This window comes from Meles meles, chromosome 2 (assembly GCF_922984935.1).
Source record: "Meles meles chromosome 2, mMelMel3.1 paternal haplotype, whole genome shotgun sequence".
NCBI lineage: Eukaryota > Metazoa > Chordata > Mammalia > Carnivora > Mustelidae > Meles > Meles meles.
The window spans coordinates 44,485,671-44,512,398 of record NC_060067.1 but is presented as its reverse complement, the minus strand read 5'-3'; the positions used below and the strand labels follow the sequence as shown (position 1 = coordinate 44,512,398).

Genomic DNA, 26,728 nt, shown 5'->3' with positions numbered 1-26,728 from the left:
GCCTTCTGCTCAGGTCATGATCTCAGGATCCTGAGATCGAGTCCCGCATCGGGCTCTCTGCTCAGCCAGGAGCCTGCTTTCTCCTCTCTCTCTGCCTGCTTTCTCTGCCTACTTGTGATCTCCATCTGTCAAATAAATAAACAAAATCTTTAAAAAATAAATAAATAAAAAATAAAAAAGAGTTTTAATGAACATGTTTTGTTACTAAAACAAGGAAATCAACTCCTTGGCTATGGAAAATGATGCATAAATAAATTTAAATAGTTTTAATAATCAACATACTAAGGCTCTTTGACACAGACTAAGCAACAGACCCAAAAGATGAATAAGAATAATCACTATTCTTCAGTATGGAAATTACCAAAAAACACTTTGGAAAAATGGCATTATTAGTGAATATTTTCAAAAAAATGTAATATTAGATCCATTTAAGAAGCTATTAAAAAAACACAGAAGCAATAACTATAAATGTTAATAGTGCTTCTCAAATAATTCCAAGTTTTCAAACCTGAAAATCTTAGATTGAAAGGAGGAGTTAGATAACCATACAGTCTCTGTATTATGTGATGATGATATTTCATAGTGGTGGTTTAAACTCACCCTGAGTTATTTGAGCTCCTCTTGTTTCTGTAACTTTCTGGGTTCTCCATCTTTCTCCCTAGCATCCCTGTAACTTTTTTGTCCAAATTCTAGCTATTTTTAAAATATTCAAATGCCACGTGAAATTTTTTATGATCATTCAAGTCAATGATGGTGTGGCATCTATTATTCCTACTCACCAATATTTATAGTTTTATTTCTTTCAGGCACATAGCAGGCATATAATAGGATTATACTTTCACTACTCCCTGAAGTTCAGTGGAACCATATTCTTTGATCAATAAAATGTGTGTCATGACAGATGGAATTCTTTAAAAGACAATAATACAGTACCACTTAATTTTAACTTGCCATAGATTTAAGCTTCAATTGACTATGTCCCTAAAGAAGAGTACAGTGTGTTTAGGAAATGAATAAATAATTAATAACCTTCTGAAAGAAAAATTCAAAGCCCCAAAGGTTTCACTGGTGAACTCTATCAAACTTTTAAGAAAGAAATTAAAACAATTCTGTATATAAATAAATCTATCTCCTCCTTCCTACAGTTGGGAAATATAAAACTTGCAGGGCCATTTGTAATAACTCTCTTATCCTTTGAATTCTGAAAATATACAGCATTGTTCTATACATATATGTTTAACAAACATTTCTTTCTTAAGTGACTAAGATGTCTCACCAGCAGTTAAGAACATGAAACTGGAGCATGATAGGTGATGACTACCCAAAGAATTTCTGTTCTGCTGTCACAAGTATTAGCTCTTCAATTACTGTACATTGAATTTTCTGGAAGTGCCTTAGCTATATCTTATAATGACTATTTATCTAATGGATCAATAAAAGTAGTTAATTTTTACATTAGCTAAATGACTTGTTTAATTTTAAATCATTATCCTTAGGAAATAGAACCCATAGTTTTATTTTCATTATTTATATTTAATAATGTTTGTCATTTGATTTTGTTCATACATTATCAAGCACTTACTGATGACAAAATATGTGTGGCTCATAGTACTAAGTTTGAGGAGAGAGCACAATAATAAGATATATGATAGTTATGGGGCTCCTGGGTGCTCAGTAAGTTAAGCATCCAACTCTTGATTTCAGCTTCTGTCATGATCTCCGGGTTGTGAGACTGAGCCCTGTGCTGGGCTCCATGCTGGGTGTGGAGCCTGTTTGAGATTCTCTCTCTCTCTCTTCCTCTGTCCTTCACTCTGCTGGGCTCTCTCCTTCACAAAAAATTATATAAGGCAGTTTTAAGGTGTTGCTGGGGATAAAAGAATATGGGATAAGGATAAAAGAAGCCTAACATTGGGAGATGGAGAGGAGAAGTGAGTTGGAGCAAATTGGAGGGGGAGACAAACCATGAGAGACTGTGGACTCTGAAAAACAAACTGAGTGTTTCGGAGGCAAGAGGAGTAGGGGGTTGGGTGAGCCTGGTGGTGGGTATCGTGGAGGGCATATATTGCATGGAGCACTGGGTGTGGGGCATAAACAATTATTTCTGGATCACTGAAAAGAAATAAAATAAAATAAAATGAAAAAAATCATTTGGGAAAATATAAAGAAGGTATATGGGAATGAAATAAAAAAAACTAATTTTCACAAGAGAAATTGAGAATGGAGTTCTAAAAGAAATGTTCAAATTTTCAAAAAGCACTTCTCAAAGATCTGTAAAAAGAATAAAGATTTTAATGTAATTGTAGGTACTAGAACTCAGTTACAACCCCAAATTTCATGGCATTATCAAGGAAAGATAAGCACATGTATTGTCCCTTTACAAAATTCTGATTGCAAGCAACTGATCATCTCCATATGCCTGCAATTATCCATAATAATTTCAAATTTCATTTGATTAATTTTTCTGCTTCTCTACATCCAAACACATAATGATATGGACCTCCCTTACCTTGCACAGTGTTCTAATTATTGTTTCATTTTATTTAGTAATGTAATGAAACTGGAACATTTCAATCAAGGGATTATCACTCATACTTTGAACAGAACATTATTAATTATTTAGTATCAAGATTGCTGCTTCAGGGCCATGCAGAAGGTTGCCTAATTACCCAGTGATTTCAGGGCAATTTACACTGTCAATCTGAGTAAAAATAAATAAATAAATAAGGCTGTGTTTCTATTCCTTTTCTTTTTCTTTTTCCTTTTCTTCCTTTCTTCCTTTCTTCCTTTCTTCCTTTCTTTCTTTCTTTCTTTCTTTCTTTCTTTCTTTCTTTCTTTCTTCCCAGTCTGTCTTCTTCATTGATACACTTGGCTTAAGAATGAAAAGAAATTTATTTGGGGTGCCTGTGTGGCTCAGCGGGTTAAAGCCTCTGCCTTTGGCTCAGGTCATGATCCCGGGGTCCTGGGATCTAGTCCCGCATCGTGCTCTACTGCTCAGCAGAGATCCTGCTTTCTCTTCTCTCTCTGCCTGCCTCTCTGCCTATTTGTGATCTCTGTCTGTCAAATAAATAAATAAAATCTTTTTAAAAAATGAAAACAAATAAATTTATTTGGCAGCTCTTTAAATTTCATTCCCCAGGGCTGTTTTTTGTTGGGTTTTTTTCCTACCTTTTAAACATTTATTTTTTTAACCCCACATCCTACTCCACTCTACTCCTTCCATAAAGGGTAATCATATTTACTGACCTTGTTCCTAGAAAGACTAACTGGAATAATGTTTAATGCCTTACATTAGAACTTTCCAAAATAAACTCAAAACTTGTTACTTATAATCTACTATTTGCTAAAACTAATGTTAAGAAGAAAAACAAAGGCATTAATAAATTCTGGAAAAATAAATCCAAGGATGTAAAGCTTACTAGAATCTTTCTGATATGGGACATTGAGGACCAGGTTCAAGGATTACAGTAGGTTTCCAATTCTAATTTCTATCAATTACTCTGTGACAAACAACCAGAACTTAAATTCCCACACCTGGGGCGCCTGGTGGTTCAGTGGGTTAAAGCCTCTGCCTTCCACTCGGGTCATGATCCCGGAATCCTGGGAAGGAGTCCTGTGTCAGGCTCTCTGCTCAACAGGGAGCCTGCTTCCTCCTCTCTCTCTGCCTGCCTCTCTGACTATTTGTGATCTTTGTCTGTCAAATAAATAAATAAAATCTTTAAAAAAAATTAAAAAAATAAAATTCCCACACCTGATGCATTAGTTCTCATTCTTCAAGGAATGAAAATTCTGTCAAAATCAACTGAAGTAAGCACTAGTGTGACAAATGTGTGACTCAGAGTACAGGGTTAAATTAGATGACAGTCCACATTAAAGAGGACTTGTGATGTAATGAGCACTGGATATTATATAAGGCTGATGAATCACTGACCTCTACCTCTGAAACTGATAATACATGCTATGTTAATTAATTGAATTTAAATTAAAAATAAAATAAAGCAAATCAGCCAACTAGTTAACAACACCAACAAAAAGAATAAACATCAAAGTTCATTAACTCTGTCTAATTAAAACAATATCTAATAATGTTTCCACATTTACTTCTTGAACTACCTGTATCACACGTAATTGGGATAAATAAAGAAAGGTAAACTTCTAAAAGAAGAACTATGCCATCAGAATTTTTTTTAAGGTTTTATTTATTCATTTGACAGAGAGAGACACCGCAAAAGAGGGAACACAAGCAGGAGGAGTGGGAGATGGAGAAGGAGGCTTCCCACTGAGCAGGGAGCAAGACACAGGGCTTGGTCCCAGGACCCTGAGGTCATGACCTGAGCCAAAGGCAGAAGTTTAGGACTGAGCCACACCCAGGCATCTCAACAACAGAATTTCTTTTAACAAAACACCACACCTAGAAAACTTCTGAGCTTAAAGGTTGTTTTCAACTCTAGAGATACAGAAGGATTATGTAGGGCTCTAGACCAGAGCAGTTAAGTCAGGTTCTCTAGAGATGAGGCTCATATATTAGATTTTTTGTAAACTTCCACAGATGATTCCAACATGTAGCCCATTTGAGAACCACTAGGAGGAGTGACAAAAGAGATGAAAAGGATATTTTCCAACAAGCAGCATTTTGTCTAAGTCATCAGTGAGCTAAATTACAAAGACAATTACAAAATATGAAGGACCTAAAAGCTCATATTACATTTTAGTGGGATAAGGCCCTGTGCCTTCTGCCTTAGGGTAGCTTTTCATTTATTCATTCACATGCTATCAACATATTGAGGACCTATATCATCATCATTCCAGTAACAACAATGAAGTTTTCCTTTTGCCCTTCATTTCATGAATTTCCTGTCTTGTCCAATACAGAATATCGGCTCCAAGTTCTTTGGTCATAGAATACAAGAAAATCTCTATCCTTCAATGATGATGAGGGAGACAAAAAGGCAGAGATGGAGAGAAGCTGGGGAGAGGGAGAAAATGACAAGTTAGGGTCGGGGGATGAACAATTTGCATGAGTTATACGTTGAAAGTTAAGAGCATCTAAGAGTATAAAACTGTGTTAGTCTTATATGTTGAATATTCTTCCATTAATAGAATAAAAGTGATCAAGTTGAAGGAAACCATTTCTGATTACATAGTTAATACAAAAGCAAAGATGCAAACATTTTTGTAGATGATTGGTAATGACTAGAAACAATGTATTTTATAACACAAAAATAGTTTCTTTTTCATGCTTTATTCCTACTAATATTTTTGTTAGATCATGGGTTCTATGATCTCATAATAATACCAACAACAACAGTAACAGAATAAAAGAGTTTAAAAAAAAGCATATTTACTACATTATGAAGCTTATTTGGAAAAAAGATGATGAATATGTTTTTTCACTAATATCAGCTTTCCCCATAAAACATGCTTTTTTTTAACCTTTTCCTACATGGGTTTCACTCTTAACTGTCTTTGTATGTAAATTTATATTTATTTTTTTGAGATTTTATTTATTTATTTGACAGACAGAGATCACAAGTAGGCAGAGAGGCAGGCAGAGAGAGAGAGGAGGAAGCAGGCTCCCTGCTGAGCAGAGAGCCCGATGTGGGGCTCAATCCCAGGACCCCGGGATCATGACCTGAGCTGAAGGCAGAGGCCACTGAGCCACCCAGGTGCCCCAATTTATGTGTTTTTTTTCTAAAACAAAGCTCAATATTATTCCCTCCCAAATATAATTTTTTGAAAATAAGAATTTTTTAAGTTAAGTTATATGGAGAATATAAGCTGATTACCTCACTCTCCTCTTCTTTCTTAGGAACATAAAATTTTATTCAAAGTAGAAACATGTCCAGCTAAATGACTGACTCTCCAACTTTTCTCCCACTGCACGTGGTCAAGGAGATTAATGGGGAAGTTCTTGAGAGATAAGGGCCCTTAAGACAAGGACATGTGATGTATGGTATAGCTTTTTTTTTTTTTTTTTGATCCCTTGTCTTGCTGGTATCTCCTATGAGGACAGAAAATTTGGACCTTAATCAGACATTTGATCTATAAAGCAACATTAAGGATAAAGCTCTCTAGAATGAAGATATGTTAAAATGAAGTTTATGGAACAATATATCTGTCCTCGACCACCTACACCCGAATTTCATTAATAGAGACATATACTTGTTTTTTTAAATCTGGTTTAAGCTGATATTTCCAGAGTATCATTTAGTGATTCACACAGAATATAAAATTTTTAAAAAAGAGATAGTATGTAAGTATGCCGAATGCAAGATTTATTCCTAAAGTTTAAATATGTTAGATTATTAATCTCAAACAATTTAGACACTAAACCGTATACAATAAGAGAGGAAAAAGAATGTAGCAGGGATAATGGGTTGAATGCAGGTATATTCAATATAATATTTTTTTTCTCTGAAACATGCATACCTCTACACTTCACCAGGAGCCCACCTTAAAATGTATTATGAAACATTTCAAATATGCAATTATAGAGAAAACATATGCACCTATCATCTACATTTAACAGTTAATATATTTGAAACATATGCTTCACATGTCTTTTCTTCTGTAGTATTTATGATCAATTACACATTGGCATTTCTCTCATAGTAGTTCTTTATACATTTATGGGAATAAAAATACTTCCTTACATCACTACAATGTCTTCATCACATCCCGGAATTTCAATAATAATTCCATACATAAATTTCATCAAATGTTCCCCTAATTTACTTTTGAGAGTGAGAAGCACTCCTAATATTGATGGGGTATTAGCCAAATGAAAGGGAATGTTGTGGTATGAAAAAACATATGAAGAAGAATATAAACAATGGATAGAAGGGAACAGACCAAAAAGAGCAACTAGGGAATGGGGATGAAATAGGAATAAAGGAATATGTATACATTTAGTCTGGAAAGTGAGCAAAGCATGGGGGAGTTTTAGGAAATGTGGATGGTATATTTTGCAATCTGTTGGATACAAATTTTATAAGCCAAGAGAAAAAAGGAAAAAAAGTACTTAGAAATAAGCTTTTTGATACAGGGAGATCAAAATAATCCACTGACAAAGTAATTGCACAAGCTAAGTGTTTGGGTAACTTTTACTTGTCTACATGTGTAAGGTTTAAATATTTTGATTTTTCAACTTTATTTTATATTTTTGCCATTTAGTCCAAGACCAGAAGTATGTTAAAGGTAATTTGCCAGAAATAGATGAAATAGGATCAGCTTAACACAGACAATAACACAAATACAGTGGCTAAATGGCAAACACAGCACTCCTTCCTTGGGTTGACTTCAAAAACAGTTGGAAAACAGTGAATAACCTGTTTGAAAGGCAGCTGCTGCTCAGATTCAACTGATCGTTCCACTGTAGAAATGGAGAATATAAGCATATTTTTTGGTTGTTCAAGGGAAAGCAGAAACCTGGATTTAGTTCAGTTTAAAAGCCCAAAGCAGCAATCATTTTGTGCATATCAAAAGCAGTACCTTTGTGAGCAGGATCTGGCCCCTCTGCAGCTGCTTGTTACATTTATCCAACAAAAGGTGAAGAAGGAAAGGCTTCTAAATCAAGTGTAAACTTGTAAGACACTCTTCCAAAATGGTGGTGAGTCACCTCAATTTGTCTTACGGTCTTTAGTTTCTTTTCTGCTTCACTTTGGTCTGGCCACAGAGAGTCATTGTCCTTAGTAATTGCTCCCTATTCCAAGATGAAAATGTCCAAGACTGATTCAATCATATCTTGGACAAAGACCATTCTGCTGGTCAACCGCCTTCAGGGAAAAAGAAATATAATCAATTCTCCAAGTTATACTTCTATTCCAGAAAAGAATGTGCCATTTTCACATAGCTAACTGAACAAGGTGTATCTCATTCCTAATCTCTGCTGGAAGAGTGAGAGCCAGTCTAGTCATAATTACTACAGAATGGTAACAAAATTTGAAAATTTTCATCCTACCAGGTTGAAACTGATAATCCACTGAGGATTAAATCTAATCCTGAGAGGAAATATATAATTTGCTTCAAATTTTCTATTTACCTTATACATATTAATATTTATCATCTAGAAGCATAAAATTCCATATCATTTGTAAAATCAATGGATAATGAAAAAACTTAGATAAACGTGCATACTTTCTTTGACTTTAGTAATATGTTTGCTATAAAGCCCATCATAATCTTTTCCATAATTGCTTTTTGTCTTTATATTCATTTGCTTTATCAAACAGACAGTGGTCTTGTTGATAGATTACAGGATTAAATTCTATTCTGCTTTATTCCATCTGATGAAGAATAGCATAACGTCCTAGAAACCAGAGAATGCTTATTTACTTAAGGTTCTTTTAAAAGATTGTATTTTTAAAGAAATTTTAAAAAACTGAATTGACATAAAAATTATGTCATAAATAAGTGAATATGAATATGTTAACATTATAGACTTTACAGAAAAAATGCTATTATAATGCAATAAACAGTAGAGCTCATTTCTTACCTTCTTTCTGAAAGTATTTGTAAAAAACAACTTTCTTGTATTGTAGCAACTTTTCCATATTGTTTTTTTAATTTGGAAAGCAGAGTTTTCCAGCTACCAAAAATGCACTTTGTATTTTTCTCACTACATATCACTACATAATTTAATAACATCTTCATTTGGAACCGTGTAATCCTAGAAGCTTAGGAAATACATAAGCTTTTGACTTGATCAGAATAAGTGGCTGTGTTGTAAGGACTGATGGATGCAGCATTCACTGGTAGAAGCCCACATTGTTTCTCTTAAGTCATGGAAGATAAAATATACACTCATTCAGCAGCATTTTACTTAGACAAAATTACTTTGCATTCAAGAGTATGTAGCCTATCAGAGTGCCTGGTTAAAACAGGGAGTTAAGCATCTGACTCTTGGTTTTGACTCAAGTCATGATCTCAGGGTCCTGGGATTAAGCCCAGTGTGGAGTCTGTTCTTTTCTCTCTCTGCACCCCCATCCCTATGATCTCTCTGTCTCTCTCTTTAAAATAAATAAATAAAACATTTTAAAAGAATATATAGCATATCTGAGCTGATGAATGAAAATTAGACTATGTATTTAACATTACTATCATTTTTGCTCCCATGATTATATGATTGTAAAAAAAAAAAAAAGAAAGAAAGAAAGAAATAGAAGAAATTGAGTTTGCTACTTTTCCTCTTTAGCTTCCTGTTCTCAAGAGTGCCCAACAGAGGTTTCTTCTTGGTGGTTGATGCACCCTACAGAATCAAAATTCAAAGATTGTCCTGATGGTAACTTTCCTTATCTTTTTAATACATGGCACACTTACACTCTTATTTTAAATATTGAGACTAAAATAATTAGCAAGATATATTTTCCCTAAGGCTTGGATCAAGTAGCAAAATGAGTAGAAAATAAGAAGATAATTAGGCCAAAACTCTAACTTTTACTTGACTTGTGTAGGTATACAGTGGCAGCAAATGCCTCCCAGGAATTAAAGTCAACACATTTCAACTGTTAAACCCATCTTCTCCTGTCTTGTTCATTCTCAATTATAGTTACCTCAAATTAGTTAGCCTTAAAAAAGCCATGTGAAAAGCCATGATGTCTAAGTATTCTTTATTCAGTGAAATCATTCTTTTCCCTTATTTTTATATTGTTAACTGGACTGTTTGTCAAAAGATTATCCTCAGTTAACTGCCCCACTAGGATCCATTCATTTATTGAGTAACTTACACATCAAGTCATAAAAAAAAGTATTTTCACTGATTATGTATGCTAAACACCATGTTACAGACTGGGGCTACAAAAAAGTACACACCATTTGCCCTATGTGATTGTCATCATCCACATACAGCACTGGCAATTGTGGTCAAAATATCAGATGTATTAACCCTGGGGACACAAGTTCTTACACCCAAATAGAAAGTATATGATGATTAACATCTTCTGAAAGGTCTTTGGCTTCCTATCACACTATACTGATTCCATATTAGTTTTAGCCACAAAATAATAGTAATGCAACACTAAGTAGGAAATACTAACAAAGCTCTAAAATTTTATATTAACACAAATCTTAAAAAAGATATTCATATGATTATTAACATCACATGAGCATGTACTAAAAAATGTCTTGCTATTTTGAGTATGAAAAGATGTGTATTTCAAAATTTCTCTTCACTTTCTGGATGTCAAGTAAAAGCAAGAAAAAAATCACAGGGGGCACCAGGGTGGCTCACTGGGTTAAAGCCTCTGCCTTCGGCTCAGGTCAGAATCCCGGAGTCCTGGGATCGAGACCCAGCATCGGGCTCTCTGCCCAGCTGGGAACCTGCTTCCCCCCTCTCTCTGCCTGCCTCTCTGCCTACTTGTGCTCTCTGTCTGTCAAATAAATAAATAAAATCTTAAAAAAAAAAAGAAAAAATCACCAAAATGTGTTTCTAAAAGAATACAATCCTCAATCACTAAAGTATGAGAAAAAGCAAAGAGTAGCTAAGATCAGGGAGGTCCCATACAGAAAAAATAAATAATACTCGCATTGTCAGTGATAAGAGGGCCCAGTTTTAGCAGATCTAGGGAAAGCAGCAATAAAGCATGCTTCTTGAGGGGAAGAAGCATTATTCTAAAGTACAATATCCCATCTCTTGCAACATCAGTAATTGCAGAAAAGTGTGTTGATAGGACACATGAAGAAATTGTTCTTAGTCTGGTTTGAATCAGAAATGTAGATGAGGAAGGTTGAAGAATCATCCAAATGAGCCGTATTTACAGGATACAATCTCTCTGAAGCAGCAGAGAATTTGAAATGGCAAAAAAACACCCAGGATGGAAGATTAATTTGGTTGTGTAAACCCTACTTTTCACATAACACTTAGGAATCTTACAGACATTGAAGAAATCTTAAATCATTCATTTCTGAGCAATAAAAAAAAAAAAACCAGATCAGATGCAATACAAATATACTATTAAACAGAAAAGAAAAATGAATAGGGATGAAATTGTGAACGTGAAATGACAAACTGGAAATATATTATCCTTTCATCATGTAGACAGAAGGATAATCGTTTTCATATAAAAAGAATGCCTACAAATCATGGCCAAAGGATATGAAGTCTAGTTTGAGAAAATATAACACCATTTGGTTACAAATATATTAAAAATACGCTCGAGATACTACTTATAGTAATATAAGTGAAAATTAAAAACCATGTTGAGATGCTATTTTTAACTTTTAGATTGGCAAAAACCCAAAATTTGATGCCTCACTCTAGTGGTGAGGTTGTAGAGCAAAACCTTCTCATTCATTGCTTGCAGGAATGTCAATCAGTACAATTCCTATGAGGATCAGTTTGATAATTATGTATATGTGTGACTTGACTTCATCATTTGATACTGTCTCTTGCAGGGGATAATTTTTTAATTTTAATAAAATCTACCTTATCCATTATTTTTTCTATGAATTGTACTTTTGGCACTGTATCAAAACAATCATTGCCCTATATCAGTTATCCAGGTTCTATTCTATGTTATCTTGTAGGAATTTTATAGTTTTGGGTTTTACACTTAGGTCTATGATACATATTGAGTTCAATTTTGTAAAGGGTGCATGGTCTCTGCCCAGGTTTATTTTTACAAGTAGATATTCAGTTGTTGTAGCACTATATATTGAAAAGACTACCTTCTCCACTGTAATGGGCCAAAAACCTTAACAGACACCTCACCAAAAAAGATACCCAGATGGCAAATAATAATATGAAAAGATGCTCTATGTAATGCCATCAGAGAAATGAAAATTCTAATGAGCTACACTTAAATACCTGTTAGGAACAGTCAAAATTCAGAACACTGACAACACCAAATACTAGTGAGGATATGGGGGGGGAGGGGGAACCCTCATTCATCGCTAGTAGAAACACAAATTGGTATGACCATTTTGGAAGAGAATTCGGTCATTTCTTACTATATCATATGGCAGTATACTGTCACCATATGATCCAGCAATCAAGTTCCATGGTATTTACCCAAGGAATTGAAAACAATTGCACACAAAAAACTGCACATAGATGTAACACCTTATTCGTAACTCACAAAACTTCAAAACAACCAAGATGTCTTTCAGTAATTGAATGGACAAATCATGGTTGGTACATTTAGACAATAAATATTATTCAGTACTGAAAAAGAAATAAACTCTTAAACCACAAATAATATGGAGAAAACCTAAATGTGTATGAATGAATGAAAGAAGCCAATCTGAAAAAGGTAAGTACTATATGATTTCAACTGTGTGATGTTCTGGATAAGCAAAATTGTGGAAACAGTAAAAAGACAGTATTTATCAGGGATTAGGAGGGGAAGGAAGAATGAATAGGTAGAGTGCAGAGGATTCTTAAGCAGTGAAATTGCTCTGGTGATACTCTAATAGTGGGTACATGTCATTATGAATCCATCCTAACCTTTAGAATCCACCCTAAAATGCACCTTAATATAAACTATGGACATTGAGTGATAACAGTGTGTCAATGTAGTCTCATTGAATGTAACAAATGTACCACTCCAGCAGGGAAGTTGATAATTGAGCGCTATGCATATGTGGCAGCAGGGGGTAGATGGGAAATCTCTGTACCCTCCTCTCAAGTTTGCTGTAATCCTTAAAGCTGCTCTGAAAACAAAGTCTTTAGTTAAGAAAAAAAAAGAAAAGAAGAAAAGAAAAGAAAATATCAATTTTTTTAATGATAAAGAAGTAGGTTGTGTTTGACCAACCCTGTTTAATCACTACCATGAGTATCTTGGCCCACATTAACATTTGATCCATCACTGTATGTGAAGATCAATCACATGGAAAGCAAGAAGAAAGTAGATCATGGCATTTATTGTTTGTAGAAATATATCTTTAATGTGATAAATGTTTTATAACATTTATTTGTAATTGCTATACTGTTTCTTGTAGAGTGTACCAAAAGGGAAAACATCTCTAGCACAAGGAGCCCTCCCACAACTGAAAACTATTATTGACATCCAGCTACATATGTTATTATAAAACACAATACAGTATTGTCAGTTTACAATTTGAGTTTTCATGTTAGAAGGCATTGGTGTGGGATCAGTACGACATAGCAAAGCATAGAAAAAGACTGATAATAAAATAAAGATAAAATTTATGAACTAACTCTCCAGAATAATAGGATTATATGCATATAATAAATGAAAGATTTTGTATATGATCAGGGTACTTGCAAAATAACACTGAATCTTCTATAGACTTCCTGGACTTGTATATCTCCAGTGAAGCAACTCTAGTTTAGAAGAAATAATTTTGGATAAAATAAATAGGAACAAAACTCCAAGCCTCACATTTGGGACTGAAGTCTAGAAGCAATTAGATAGGTCAAACTGGGGAAAGTCTGTATCGTACGAACAAGTATGTGAATCTGAATTATGTAGACAATCAGGATATATGTATTCATTATGTGTTTGTTTAATGGCTATGATGTGCCAGACTTTTTAACACATGCTAAGGATTGGATGGTCTATTTGTAAGGATCAAGCCAAGTTCCTATTACTACAAAGGAGAGACAGAAATTAAAAGATGTACATTCAGCAGGTGAGAACGATGGGCCAAGGTCCAATGTCCAAGAGGATCCTCAGGCACCAAATCAGAGTACAGAATGACAGAATTTAGCAAAAGGCAACTGTACAAACAAGAATTGCCAGAATAGGTGCAGGACCAGCAGGAAGCTGGTCATAGGAATTATGCCATTACTGTCAAAACCCCTTGTTCATACATTCAGATCCCCCAAGATTATAGAATCACAGCATAGCCTGAACTATAGAATTCATTCAGAATTATTAAGCTCCCATCCAGGGAGATGCTTCCACAATATCATTAACAAATGGTTGTCTTATCTGTCTTACCTTGGCTTCAACACTTCAATTGCAGACAGTTCACCAGTATTTTCTAAAATGTTTATAATGTGTATGTAAGGCAGCTATTGCTTTTTATTTTTTTTTAAGATTTTATTTATTTATTTGACAGACAGAGATCACAAGTAGGCAGAAGAGGCAGGCAGAGAGAGGGGGGAACATGCTCCCTGCTGAGGAGAGAGCCCTATGCAGGGCTCGATCCCAGAACCCTGGAATCATGACCTGAGCCAAAGGCAGAGGCTTTAACCCACTGAGCCACCCAGGCGCCCTGCTATTGCTTTTTATATCCTAATCTTGTAAGTAGCTCCCTCATGGAATTCTTCTGTTGTTCATATGGGTTTTCATCCAACTTTCTCATGGTTTCTGGGTATAAAACCCTATCATCTTCGATAATGATTAGGGTTTTCTTCCCCAATGTTATGACAATTATGTCTTTCTTTTTTATTTTTTATTTTTTGGAAATAATGCAAAACATTTATTTTCTATATCAGACAAGAACACAGCTAAGTAATCCAAGTCTACTGCAGCATCATAAAAATCATCCCTTCACCACAGTGTAAAATTTAAATGCATCTGCACAAGGGTGCACACTATATATAAGGAATAAGGTTGCTGCTGCCCTGCCAAGCACTTCCGGTCCCTACCCAGGTCCTACCGCAATACTGGTGGTCCCAATGGTTCTATCAAAATAAATTGTGTTTTAAAAATAAAGCATTTAAAAAGACAAGTCAAAATGCCTCAGAAACTGTATCTCCAACTCAAACTTCATCTATTTTAATGTATTATTTGCCCCACTAATAAACCTTTATTTCACTCGTTATAACTGAGCAATGAATCTTCCACACTGAAATATCTTCCTTGCCCAATTAATCCAAAGGAAGAAAACTGAAATGATTAGTAAAGAAAAATGTAGGGACTAACACACCCTTTTAATATGTTTTTAAATATTTTTAAGGTTTAAAAAGTGTTTAAATTTGTAGTTCCTAGTAGGAAACATTATCTGAATGAATACCCTAATGGCAAACCATTGTAGAATGTTTCAGTTGCATGGGGGAGCGGAGGGGTAGGGATTCTCTTCACATCAGCCCAGCTTTCTTCATGAGAAGGTCGGAGGTACACTGGTTTGTATTATTGAGACATCCATTAGGTGATCGAAGTTGCTTTTCCTTCAGCAAGGGCTTTATTTGTCAGAAGGGCATTATGCTTGACCTCCAAATTTGGCTGACAATTTACTGATGAGATTCATAACCTTTGGGTTGCTCTGATATTTTGACATATTCGCTGGGTTCTGGGCCACATCCTGGAAGGCCACCATAACTTCTGGATCCTGCATGGCTGCAAGAACTTCCGGATCACTAAGAATTTCATTGAGCCCAGGCATTCCTGCCATTCCAGGCATCCCCCCTGCCATTCCAGGCATCCCTCCAGGAAAATTACCAGGCATTCCCCCAGGAAAGCCACCTGGGAAAGAGCCATACTGAGCTCCTGATTGTCGTCTGGCTTCTTCCTCCCTCTGGTCTCTCTCACGTTCTTCCCGAGCCTTCTAAACCCTTTCTATTCTTTCTTTGATCTCTCGCTCTTCACGTTTTTGCTCATATTTTCTCTGACGTTCAGCAATTTTCTGGGCCCTCAGTTGAACTTCTTTCAGCATTGCACTAGCATCTTCTTCATAATCCAGTTTACAAGCAAGGGCAAGATCATGTGCTGCTTCTTCCCCATGGCCCAGAAGTCTATGTGCTTTCCCGCGCCACTTATAAGGCTGGGCTGAATCAGGATTTATTTCAATAGCTCTGTCACAGTCTCGAATGGCAGCATTTGGCTTCTGTAATTTGATGAAGACACTGGCTCTCTTGGTATGCAGAATGGCCAAGGGAGGATTTAGTTTGATGGCATCTGTGAACAAGTCAATGGCTTTCTGTAGTAAACCATCATTTAGGGCATCAATGGCAGCCACTTTTTTATCATTTGCCTGATCCATCATTTCCTCGGTTATCTCTACATTTTCATCTCCCATTTCTTGAGGGGCATCAGTATCTGGTTCAATCACACCTTCATTGTCAATTTCTAGATCACTTTCCTCACTTGATGGTTCATCTGCCTTTATGTTTTCCTCCGCCTTCTTACTATCTTGTTTTTCTTCCTTGATACTGTCTTCTGATTTAATTTTATGAGTGGCAGGTGGTATTTTACCCCCCATGCTCTCCACCCACTCCCGCAGGAAACGCATTTCCTCGGTGTGCAGAACGCTCGGATCCTGCTTACACATTTACACGAAAGCCCGAAGCTCGCTCACTTCACAGGGGTCCATGGTCCAGAGGCAGTGGCAGGCGGCAGGCCAGGCTGAGGTTGCGACCGGATTCCAGGCGCAGGTACTAGCTCAGCGTGATCGTGTGGAAGGGGCAATTATGTCTTTCTTATCTAACTGCACCATCAAGCACTACCAGAAAGTGATTAAAAATAATGGCAGTATTGGGCATCATTGACTTTAATGCTAATGACCTAGTATTTCACTTTTATGCATATTTCTGGCTTTGTGTGTGTGTGTGTGTGCATATATATTACAGAAAAAGTTTATCAGAAATGGGTATTAATTTTTAATCAACTGATGTTTAAGCACCTATAGAAACATTTTAGTGTAATTTCTGCTTTGTTAAACCTAGATAGATTTTGGGGGCGCCTGGGTGGCTCAGTGGGTTAAAGCCTCTGCCTTCAGCTCGGGTCATGATCCCAGGGTCCTGGATCGAGCTCCGCATCTGGCTCTCTGCTTGGCAGGGAGCCTGCTTCCTCCTCTCTCTCTGCCTGCCTTTCTGCCTAGTTGTGATTTCTTTCTATCAAATAAATAAAATATTTAAAAAAAACCTAGATAGATTTCTAATAGTAAACTTTATATCTTATTATTAGAATCAATTCCATGTCTTTTTTTCTTTTAATGTGTTTTAGATTTCTATTTGCTAATATTTTAAAACACTTCTGCATTATTTCAGAAGTGAGGCTAATGTATGCTATTTTTCCTTTGCAGATTATGAAATTTGATGCAATGATACAATATTATACTTCCTTTGTAAAACTGATTTGTAATTTCCCCTCTTCTCAATTTTAACCATTTAAATAGTAGTGAGATTTTGTATTTCTGAAAGATTTGAAAGGACTCACATATGGAACACAGATATAGGTGAACTTACTTCACCCTTTTTCTGCTGGCTTGTTTTGTTGATCATTTTCAAACACTTTTAGATGATTAGATAATTTATTTCCTGTTTAGTGATATAAATATTTGAGCTATAAATATCCCTCTGAGTGCTATCTTAACTTCCAGAAGTTTAGACGTGTTGTTATTTATAAAGCATATGACTATTTTGTGGCAAAAAAAATGAAATCAATCCTAAAGTTTATATTTTTTAATGTTCATATTTCTGAGGTTTTGTTTTTTAGGTTAGTTATTTTTAGATTTGGTTCTTAAAATTTTTATTCTAACTGAAGTTTTAAGAAGTTCCATGATCTTTTTTTTTTTTTTTTTTTTTTGAAGTTCCATGATCTCTTGAGGAGCAAATTCACAACCCATTTTCAGGAAATGAATTCAATATATGTTTATTGGATGTATTTATTAGTTTTTCATTTATATCATCTAAGATCTCCTTTGTGTGTATTAACTTATGTCTCTGCCTCTTCTTAAAAATTTTATTAATTATTGGTGTAATAGTATATAACAAATTATCATGAAAGTTATGATAGAAGTCACAGTAAATTTCTCATAAGAAATTTAGCACACATTATATTTCCTTTATCTGTCCTCCATCTTCATTTTATTTTGCTTTAGCTAGTGCTGGACCTCTACAATTCCTTCAATTCTACCTTATATGAAAGTTTTCCGTTCCATTGTCCTGAATATTTTTTCTTTGTATAGTTTTATTTGGCAATGGTTTTCTAAAGCATGTAAAAAATGAAGTAGAATGCCATGTTTATCCCACCAATAGGAATTGTTGACTCTCAATTTTACCTAAATTAGTAAAAGCATGGTGGCTAAAATTGCTGAATCCCCTACTTAAGCAGCTAACATCAAACGTGAATTCAAGATAAATTTTGTTAGGAAAGGCAGTCTGCTTCTTTTTTTTTTTTTTTAAGATTTTATTTACTTATTTGAGAAAGAGAGAGAGAGAATGAGAGAAAGAGAGAGAGTATGAGAGGAGAGAGGTCAGCTGGAGAAGCAGACTCCCTGCTGAGGAGGCAGCCCGATGTAAGACTAGATCCTGGGATTCCAGTATCATGACCTGAGCCAAAGGCAGTCACTTAACCAACTGATTCACCCAGGTACCCCAGGAAAGGCAGTCTTCTGTTTGCATTTTTGGACTCCTACTGGGACCCATAAGAATGGGCATTGGGCCTGGAACACTTCTTTACCAGAGATAAAGAGACCTCACAGCTTGTGCTGAACTTACCATCTTGTGTGGGAAGATCTTTCCCTATTCAGACTCAATGTGTACGCCTTTGTTTTGCTTAAGCATGTGCATCTTAAAGCACTTGACCAACACTACTACTATATCTGTTCTCCGTGAGGATGTGACAGGGTCCTTTTGCTGTATCACAACATGGGTACATGGAAGCTAGTTGCCCTGTATCAGCAACTGGGAGAGACTGGCTTGTCATGGGAGACCAATGCCCAGTACTGAAGCTGATTGCTTTGTCTCTACTCTATGTGAGTAAAACATTGTTTCTCTAGGGCTTGATGGCACAATGTTTTCTTTAGCAACTGCGATACAAAAGTGCTGTGAGCAGAAGTGTGTTCAGACTTCTATCCTGATAATAAGCAACAGATTCCACTGGCTTGACAAATCATTAAGACCCATTACACTATGTTGTTACTTCCATTGACTTTTATGTATACATATCCTTACATATATTAGATACTCCCAAAGAATTTCTTAAACAAACAAACAAAAAAGCAAATGAATACATGATGTACAGACTACAAGTTCATGTACTTGAGGTCCTTTACAAAGGGCAATATTTATTATTTTATGTTTGAAAAATTTCATTCCAAATTTATTTCAATTAAGTCAATAAATGTCATTCTTAAAAGTTATGTATTTATAATTGCAGTCACTTAGTGTAATTATACAACACTTACTTTGAGAAAGGACAAGCAGTTTTGAACTGTTTGGCAAATGATACCTGATGTAATGTAAGCAATTTATAACTGTGTAACTCCTTAATGTTCTAAGAGCCATAATAAGTACTCCAAGTAATGTTTTACTAGTATGGAAATAATTGTCTAATTAGTAATGCACCATTACAGAATGACAGCAGCTTTATAAAAAAGAAGTATATGCTCTGCAATTTGGAGGATAAATTCTGGAATTTATAAAAAAGGAAAAGTCACATTTTTAATACAGAACTTCTATTAAATGACCATTAAAATGGTTATGAAAAAATATTCTTCAACATCCCTAACATGTGATACTAAAAACATTGTTTCTAAATGTTAACCAAAATAGACTTGATTCTTAATTTAGTTGTAACAATTATCATAAAAATATAATCTTGTTTTGCTACAATAATGTATATTTATACTTTATTGGAAGCACATATCTTTAAGCTAAAAGTGATCATCACAATGTATTTTGTTGAATTATATAATATATATTATTAATCTTAGGTGTTGTCACTGACAGGAGGAACCCAAGGATAAAAAGTACTACAACAATCTGTTTTACATATGCTGCTATGATTTATTATCAATTATTTATCATTTCTAAAGTTTTAATATTTGCCATTTTAGCTCTCCCCTCCCAAAATAAAATCAGTGATTATGTTTTTATCACTAACTATCCTTGGCAAGTAGAAGAAACTTTGGCACTTAGAAGCACTCAAAAAATATTATGTCATGAATGTGCAATCACATCAGTTAATTGTTGTTATCCCTGGTAACTTAGCTAAATACATGGCCAGAAAGACCTTAGGGAATCATTTTAGGTAGGATGGTTGAAGAAGTCCTCTCTGAAAAGAGGATCTTGATTAAATCAGAATAATGAGGACTTAGCGGTACAGACATGAATCAATAAAATTCCAAGAAGAGACATACAAAAGCCTTGACTTTAGAATTAAACTCTATGTGTATTATGTTTGCAGTACAGTGATAAAATCAAATACAAAATTAATTGGATAAGACGGCTCCCAACTAAAAGGAACTTAGAACTTTGTAAGGAGGTAGTATTACATGTGAATAAAGATGTTTCTTTTTTTTAATTCACAGGTATATGTGATCAACTCTGAAGATTCTTTCAAACATAATGTTATTATGTTAAATTTTCTTCTATTCTTAGTTTCCAATAATTTCTTATGAACGGGTATTGAATTGTATCAAATGATTTTTCTGAATATTCTGAGAAATGTGTATGATTTTATTATTACTCTGTTAAAATGCTGAACAACTTGAGAGATTTTTCAATAGCAAGGCATTCTGGAATGCACCCCCATTTGGTTCTTGAGATTAACAACCACTTTGTACCATTGGATTTTGTTGACTGATATTTGTTTAGAATTTTTTTTTTAAGGATTTGATTTGGTTTTATTTATTTATTTGAAAGAGATGAGTGAGTGAGAGAATGAGTATGAGCCATGTTGGGGGAGGGGAGGAGAGGGAGTGGGCAAAGCAAATTCCCTGCTGAGCAGGCAACCCAAGCTGGATCCCAGGACCCCAGGATCATGATCTGAGTTGAAGGCAGGCACTTAACCCACTGAGTCACCCAGGCACCTGTAGGATTTTTGCTTCTAACTTCATGAGTGAGATTGGCTGTATTTCTATCATCATTACCTTGTTAAGTTTGACATCAAAGTGATATAAATTTCACTGATTCAGTTAAGACATTTTTTTTGCTGAGTCATCATTAGTTTTTAAAAAGTTTGATGGATACAATTCCCTCATTAAATATTTAGTAGAATTTATCAGTGAAGTAATCTAGGCCTAGAATTATAAAAGATTATTAGTATTAATGTATATCCATAATACTAAAGTTTTATCTTTTATGAGTTTTGGTCAATTTATTTTTCTAGCGTTTACATATTTAGGTTTTCAAAATTATTGATGTAACTTGTTCATAAAAACTAACTCCCATAATGTTTTTGATTTCTAAAATTACATATATAGTTATATGTCTTCACATTTAGGATATTTGTTACTTTATAGTTACCTTGTTCCCTTATCAATCTTGCCAGGTGTTTCAGGCATTTGTCAATAGTATTGTTCTTCACAAAAAACTCACTCTGCTTTGGTTAGTCATCTCTATCAACAGTTTATTTTCTATTTTAATATTATCTCTTCATTTCTCTCTCATTTTTTCTTTTTTGTTATTTGGGGGTATCATTGACTGATTTTTTTATAGCTTTATTTAATATAGTCTTAGTTCATTGACAATCAAATATTTCTTTTTATGACGTATGTATTTATGGCTCTAGATTTCCTGTTAGCATAAAATAGCTGCATCACTCAACTTTTGATATATCATATTTACTCACTCTCACTGTAAAATTTTCCTGAAATCCAGAAGTTATGAGAAATATGCTATATGAATTTATATGTAGGATTTTTAAAAAGATTTTATCTATTTATCTGACAAAGAGAGACACAGTGAGAGAGGGAACACAGCAGAGGGAGTGGGAGAGGGAGAAGCAGGCTCCCCGTGGAGCAGGGAGCCCAATACCGGGCCAGATTTCAGGACCCCAGACCATGAACCTAGACAAAGGCAGCCGCCCAACAACTGAGCCACCCAGGCACCTCATATCTGCAAGATTTTTAACTTTTTGTTATGATTTCCATTTTAATTCCACTAGGTCTGAAACACCCTCTATGATTTTATTCATTTGAAATTGTTGATACTTGCTCTATGCATCAACATATGTTCAATTTCAGTAAATTATCTTTGAGCAATCTAAAGAGATCTTTATTCTTCATTGGGTGCAATGTTGTTTATATGATAATTAAGTCATGTTTGTTGACTTCATTTTGGTTAAATTTTTCTATATATTTCATAATTCTCAGTCTACTGTTTTATATGTTACTAACAGAACTATCTGAAAATCCCCAAATATGATTGTGTATTTATTCTTGTAGCTCTTGGTGATTTATTTTTATATATTTGAAATTTTTAATGTTTCCTTACATTTTAGAATTGCTATATATACTTGGTATACAAAAACTTATTATTATTTAACAAATGTTTGTTTTATTCTGATATTTTAAAAGTTCTGCCGATTTTCTTTTGGGCAATATTAGTCTTTTTTTATTTTTTTTTCAGTATGTCTCTTAACTAGCATTTAGGGTTTTGAGGGTTTTTTTGTTTGTTTTGGTTTTTTTTTGTTATTTTAATCTATTCTGGGTCAAGGGTAGTTAGGAAGATGGAAGAGTAGAAGGATCTTGAACTCACTTTCTCTTACAGAAATATCACACCTACAACTGCGTGTAGTGCAATTCACCTTGGAAACTACCTGAGACTAGGAGAACAGTTGTTTCATAGCTAAAGATATATATATATATATATATACACGTATATATATATACATATATATATATATATACGTGTATATATATAGCCACAACAAGAAGGGTGGGGTGTGTTAGAGGTGTGGTCAGGAACTAAATCCTTGGATGGGAAATCCACAAGACCCAGATGAGGCACTTCTTGCCCTGAGGATCTTCATTGAAAAAACAAGTCCCCATAATATAACTGGTCTTGAAAATCAGTGGAGCTTAACTACAGGAGAGCCAGAAGACTATAGGAAATGGACACTCTACACTTAAAAATATAGCACACTGTATAAGTCACTCTGAGGCCCAGCAAATGTAGCACTTTGAAAAGTACTTGTCTTATACATGAAGAAGATTTACTGAGTAATTTTAGAGCATGTACCAGAAGGACAGGGATCTCAGTAAACATCTCCAGGAACATACGTGCTGGCAGGTATCAGCCTAGCTGGCCTGATGCTAGCAGGAGTGCTCGCTTCGGCAGCACATATACTAAAACTGATGCTAGCAGGAGTTATTTCTGACATTTTCCATCTAGCTTGCTTATACTTCATCCTCCTCCAGCATTCCCCTGAGGATCTGCTTCACCCAAACTACCACTCTGTCAGGTGCCCTTCCAATGGACATGCTACCCCATTACATCTGTCTGGCAGTCCTAGTCAAGATTAGTGCCCTTCCATAGAAATTCCTGCCCTGGGGATGGAAGGCCAAGCCCCATCTAAAAACATGCCTGAAATAGTTGTGTTGGGGCCTCTCAGACCTAAGAACTACAACTACCCAGTAGTTTGCAGCAGTTACAAATGGGCATCTCACCCCACTGTTCTGGGGCCAGTCCTGTTCACCAGTGCACCCACAATGGTTGTGGCTGGTCACTGCAATCAGGTGAGCTGGGAGCCATTATCACCCACCAGTATTCTGACAGCTGCTGCAACCCAGCCATAATAAGAGGGTGCACACAACCTAAACAAGGGACATCCATGAAATGCCTGGTTTTGGTGAAAAGGGGATATTGATCTCCATAGAATACTTTTATTCACAGCCACTACTTTCTGCTAAATATACAATAAAGCAATTTAAAAAACACACTAGATAGAATCAACAGATTATAGAATGCAGAAAATAAATTATTGATTTGGAATACAGGACAGTGGAAATCATCCAACCTAAACAACAAAAAGAAAGAGTAAATTTAAAAAATGAGGATAGGTTAAGAAACCTCTAAAACAAAAGTCAAGTATATAAACATCCACATTTTAGATAGATAAGGGAGCGGAAAGCTTCCTAAACTTTTACAAGGAATCAGACATCCAGATGCCCAGGAAGCACAGAGAGCCTCAGACAAGATGAACTCCAAAGATTCACAGCAAGACACATAATAACTAAAATGTCAAAAATTAAAGATAAAGAAGCCTAACAATACCCAGGAAAAAAGCAATTAGTTACATGCAAGGGAAATCTCATAAGGTTATCAGCTGATTTTTCAGCAGAAACTTTGCATGCCAGAAGAAATTGCCATGATATATTCAAATTATTGAATGGAAGAAATCTAACCAACAATATCTACCTGCCAAGTTTATTATTCAGAATTGAAGAAAAAATAAAAAAATTCCCAAACAAAATTTAAAAGTGTTTATCAACACTAAAACAGACCTATAAGAAGTGTTAAATAGACTACTATAAGCAGAAAATGTCATAACTAGAAGTTAAATTATGAGGGAAAATTTTACTGGTAAAGCAAACATAATAAATATAGTGGATCACTCATTTACAAAGCTAGGAGGAAGGTTAAGAGACAACAGTAGAAAAACTAATTATCTACAATAATTAATTAAGGAATATTCAAAATAAAATGATGTAAAATAAGATGCTAGAGGAGAGCAAGTGAAAAGGACAGAGATGAATTACCAAAAAAAAATATAATGGTGATAAGTACATACCTATAAATAATTACTTTAAGTGCCAATGGATTAAGTGTTCCAATCAAAAGACATAAAGTAAAGACTGAGTAGATAAAAATAAACAAATAGGACCTATCTATATATTGCCTACCAGAGATTCACCTCAGATTTACAGACACATAAAGACTCAAGGCAAAAGGATAGAACAAGACATTCCACACAAATGGAAGGGGAGAAAAAAGCTGGGGTAGTGATACTTACATCAGAAAAAAACAAGCATTAAAACAGAGATTGTAGGGGAAGACAAAGAAGGACACCGCTTAGTGTAAAAGGGATCAATCCAAAAAAAGGATGTGACAATTGTAAACATGTATGTACCCAATATAGCAGCATATAAATACATAAAGCAAACATTAACACACATAAGGGGAGAAATAAACAGTATGACAATAAGGAGACTCTAACACCCCATTCGCATCAATTTTCCAAACAGAAAACCAACAAGAAAACAATGGCTTTGAAGGACACATTGGACCAGGTGGACCTAATAGATATATACAGAATATCCCATCAAATAATAGCAGAATATTCATTCTTTTCAGGTGCACATAAAACATTCTCTAGAACTTATCATATGTTAGGCCACAAAACAAGTCTGATAAAATTAAAGAAAATTAAAGCATATGAGGCAAATTTTCTGATAACAATGATATAAAACTAGAAATCAATTATAAGGAAAAAATTGAAATAATTTAAAGATGTGGAGTCTAAACAACATGCTACTAAATAAACAATGGATTGACAAAGAAATCAAAAAGGGAACAAAAAAATTGTTCAAGGTAAATGAAAATGCAAACACAGTGGTTCAAAATATTTGGAACAGAGCAAAAGCATTTCTAAAAGAAGTTTACAGCAACAGAGACTTAGCTTAAGAAATCAAAAAAATCTCTAACTTTACATCTAAAGAAACTAGAAAGAGAAAAAAAATGCCTTATGTTAGTAGAAGAAAGAAAATAATAATCATTCAGGGAGAAGGTAAATGAAATAGAGACGTAAAAACACTAGGAAAGATCAATAAAATTAAAATCTGTTTCTTTAAAAAAATAAAGTTGATCAGGGTGCCTGGGTGGCTCAGTGGGTTAAAGCCTCTGCCTTTAGCTTAGGTCGTGATCCCAGGGTCCTGGGATAAAGCCCCACATCGGGCTGTCTGCTCAGCAGGGAGCCTGATTCCCCCCTCTCTCTCTCTGCCTGCTTGTGATCTCTCTCTGTCAAATAAATAAATAAATCTTAAAACAAAAAAATTTAAAAAATAAAGTTGATAAACATTTAGCTGGACTCATTAAGAAAAAGAGAGAAGACTCAAATAAAATCGGAAATGAGAGAAGTTATAGCTAGCATAGTAGAAATAGAAAGAATAAGAATCTGTGACAACTAATTAATTGCCAACAAATTGTACAACCTAGAGTAAATGGATAAAGTCCTAGAAATATAAAGTCTTACAAGGCTGAATCAGGAAGAAATAGAAAATCAATCCTCAACAAAATATTAGCAAGCCAAATTCTATAATTCAATAGACCCTTATATATATATATATTTTTTTTAAAGACTTTATTTATTTATTTGACAGAGAGAGAGATCATTAAGTAGGCAGAGAGGCAGGCAGAGAGAGAGGGGGAAGCAGGCTCCCTGTCAAGCAGAGACCCCGATGCAGGGCTCGATCCCAGGACCCTGAGACCATGACCTGAGCTGAAGGCAGAGGCTTAACCCACTGAGCCACCCAGGTGCCCTCAATAGACCATTATAAAGTGAGATTTATTTCACAGATGCAAAGAAGGTTCAATACCTGTGAATCCATCAACATGATACACTGCATTAACAAAATAAAGGATTAAAATCGTGTAATTCTCTCAAAAGAGATAGAGATAAAAAAACAAGCATTTGACAAAATTTAGCATCTACTCATGATAAAACTCTCAAGTCAGTTGGAAGGATCATGCCAAGCATAATAAAGGTCATAGAAGACAAGTCCACAGCTTCAGCATACTCAATGGTAAAAAGTTGAAAGTTTTTTCTCTAAGATCAGGAATAGGAAAAGGATGTCCACAGTCACCTCTCTTATTCAACATAGTAGTAAAAGTCCTAGCCACAGTATTCAGACAAGAAAATTAAAGGTATCAAAACTTATAAGAAGTAAAATTGTCACTGTTTACAGATGCTTTAATATTATAATATATCTACAGAAAATCCTAAAGAAGGCACCAAAAAAACCCCATTAGAATTAGTAAATTCAGTAGTAAAGTTTCAGGATGCAAAATTAATATATAGAAGTTTGTTGCATTTGTATACACAGATAATGAAGTAGAAGAAAAAAAATTAGCAATCCCATTTACAGTTGCATCAAAAAG

General features: G+C 34.9%; 1 pseudogene; it reads right to left on the bottom strand.

Moving 5' to 3' along the window:
* Positions 1 to 14,806: 14,806 nt before the first annotated feature.
* LOC123937031 lies at positions 14,807 to 16,215 on the bottom strand (annotated as a pseudogene).
* Positions 16,216 to 26,728: the final 10,513 nt, after the last annotated feature.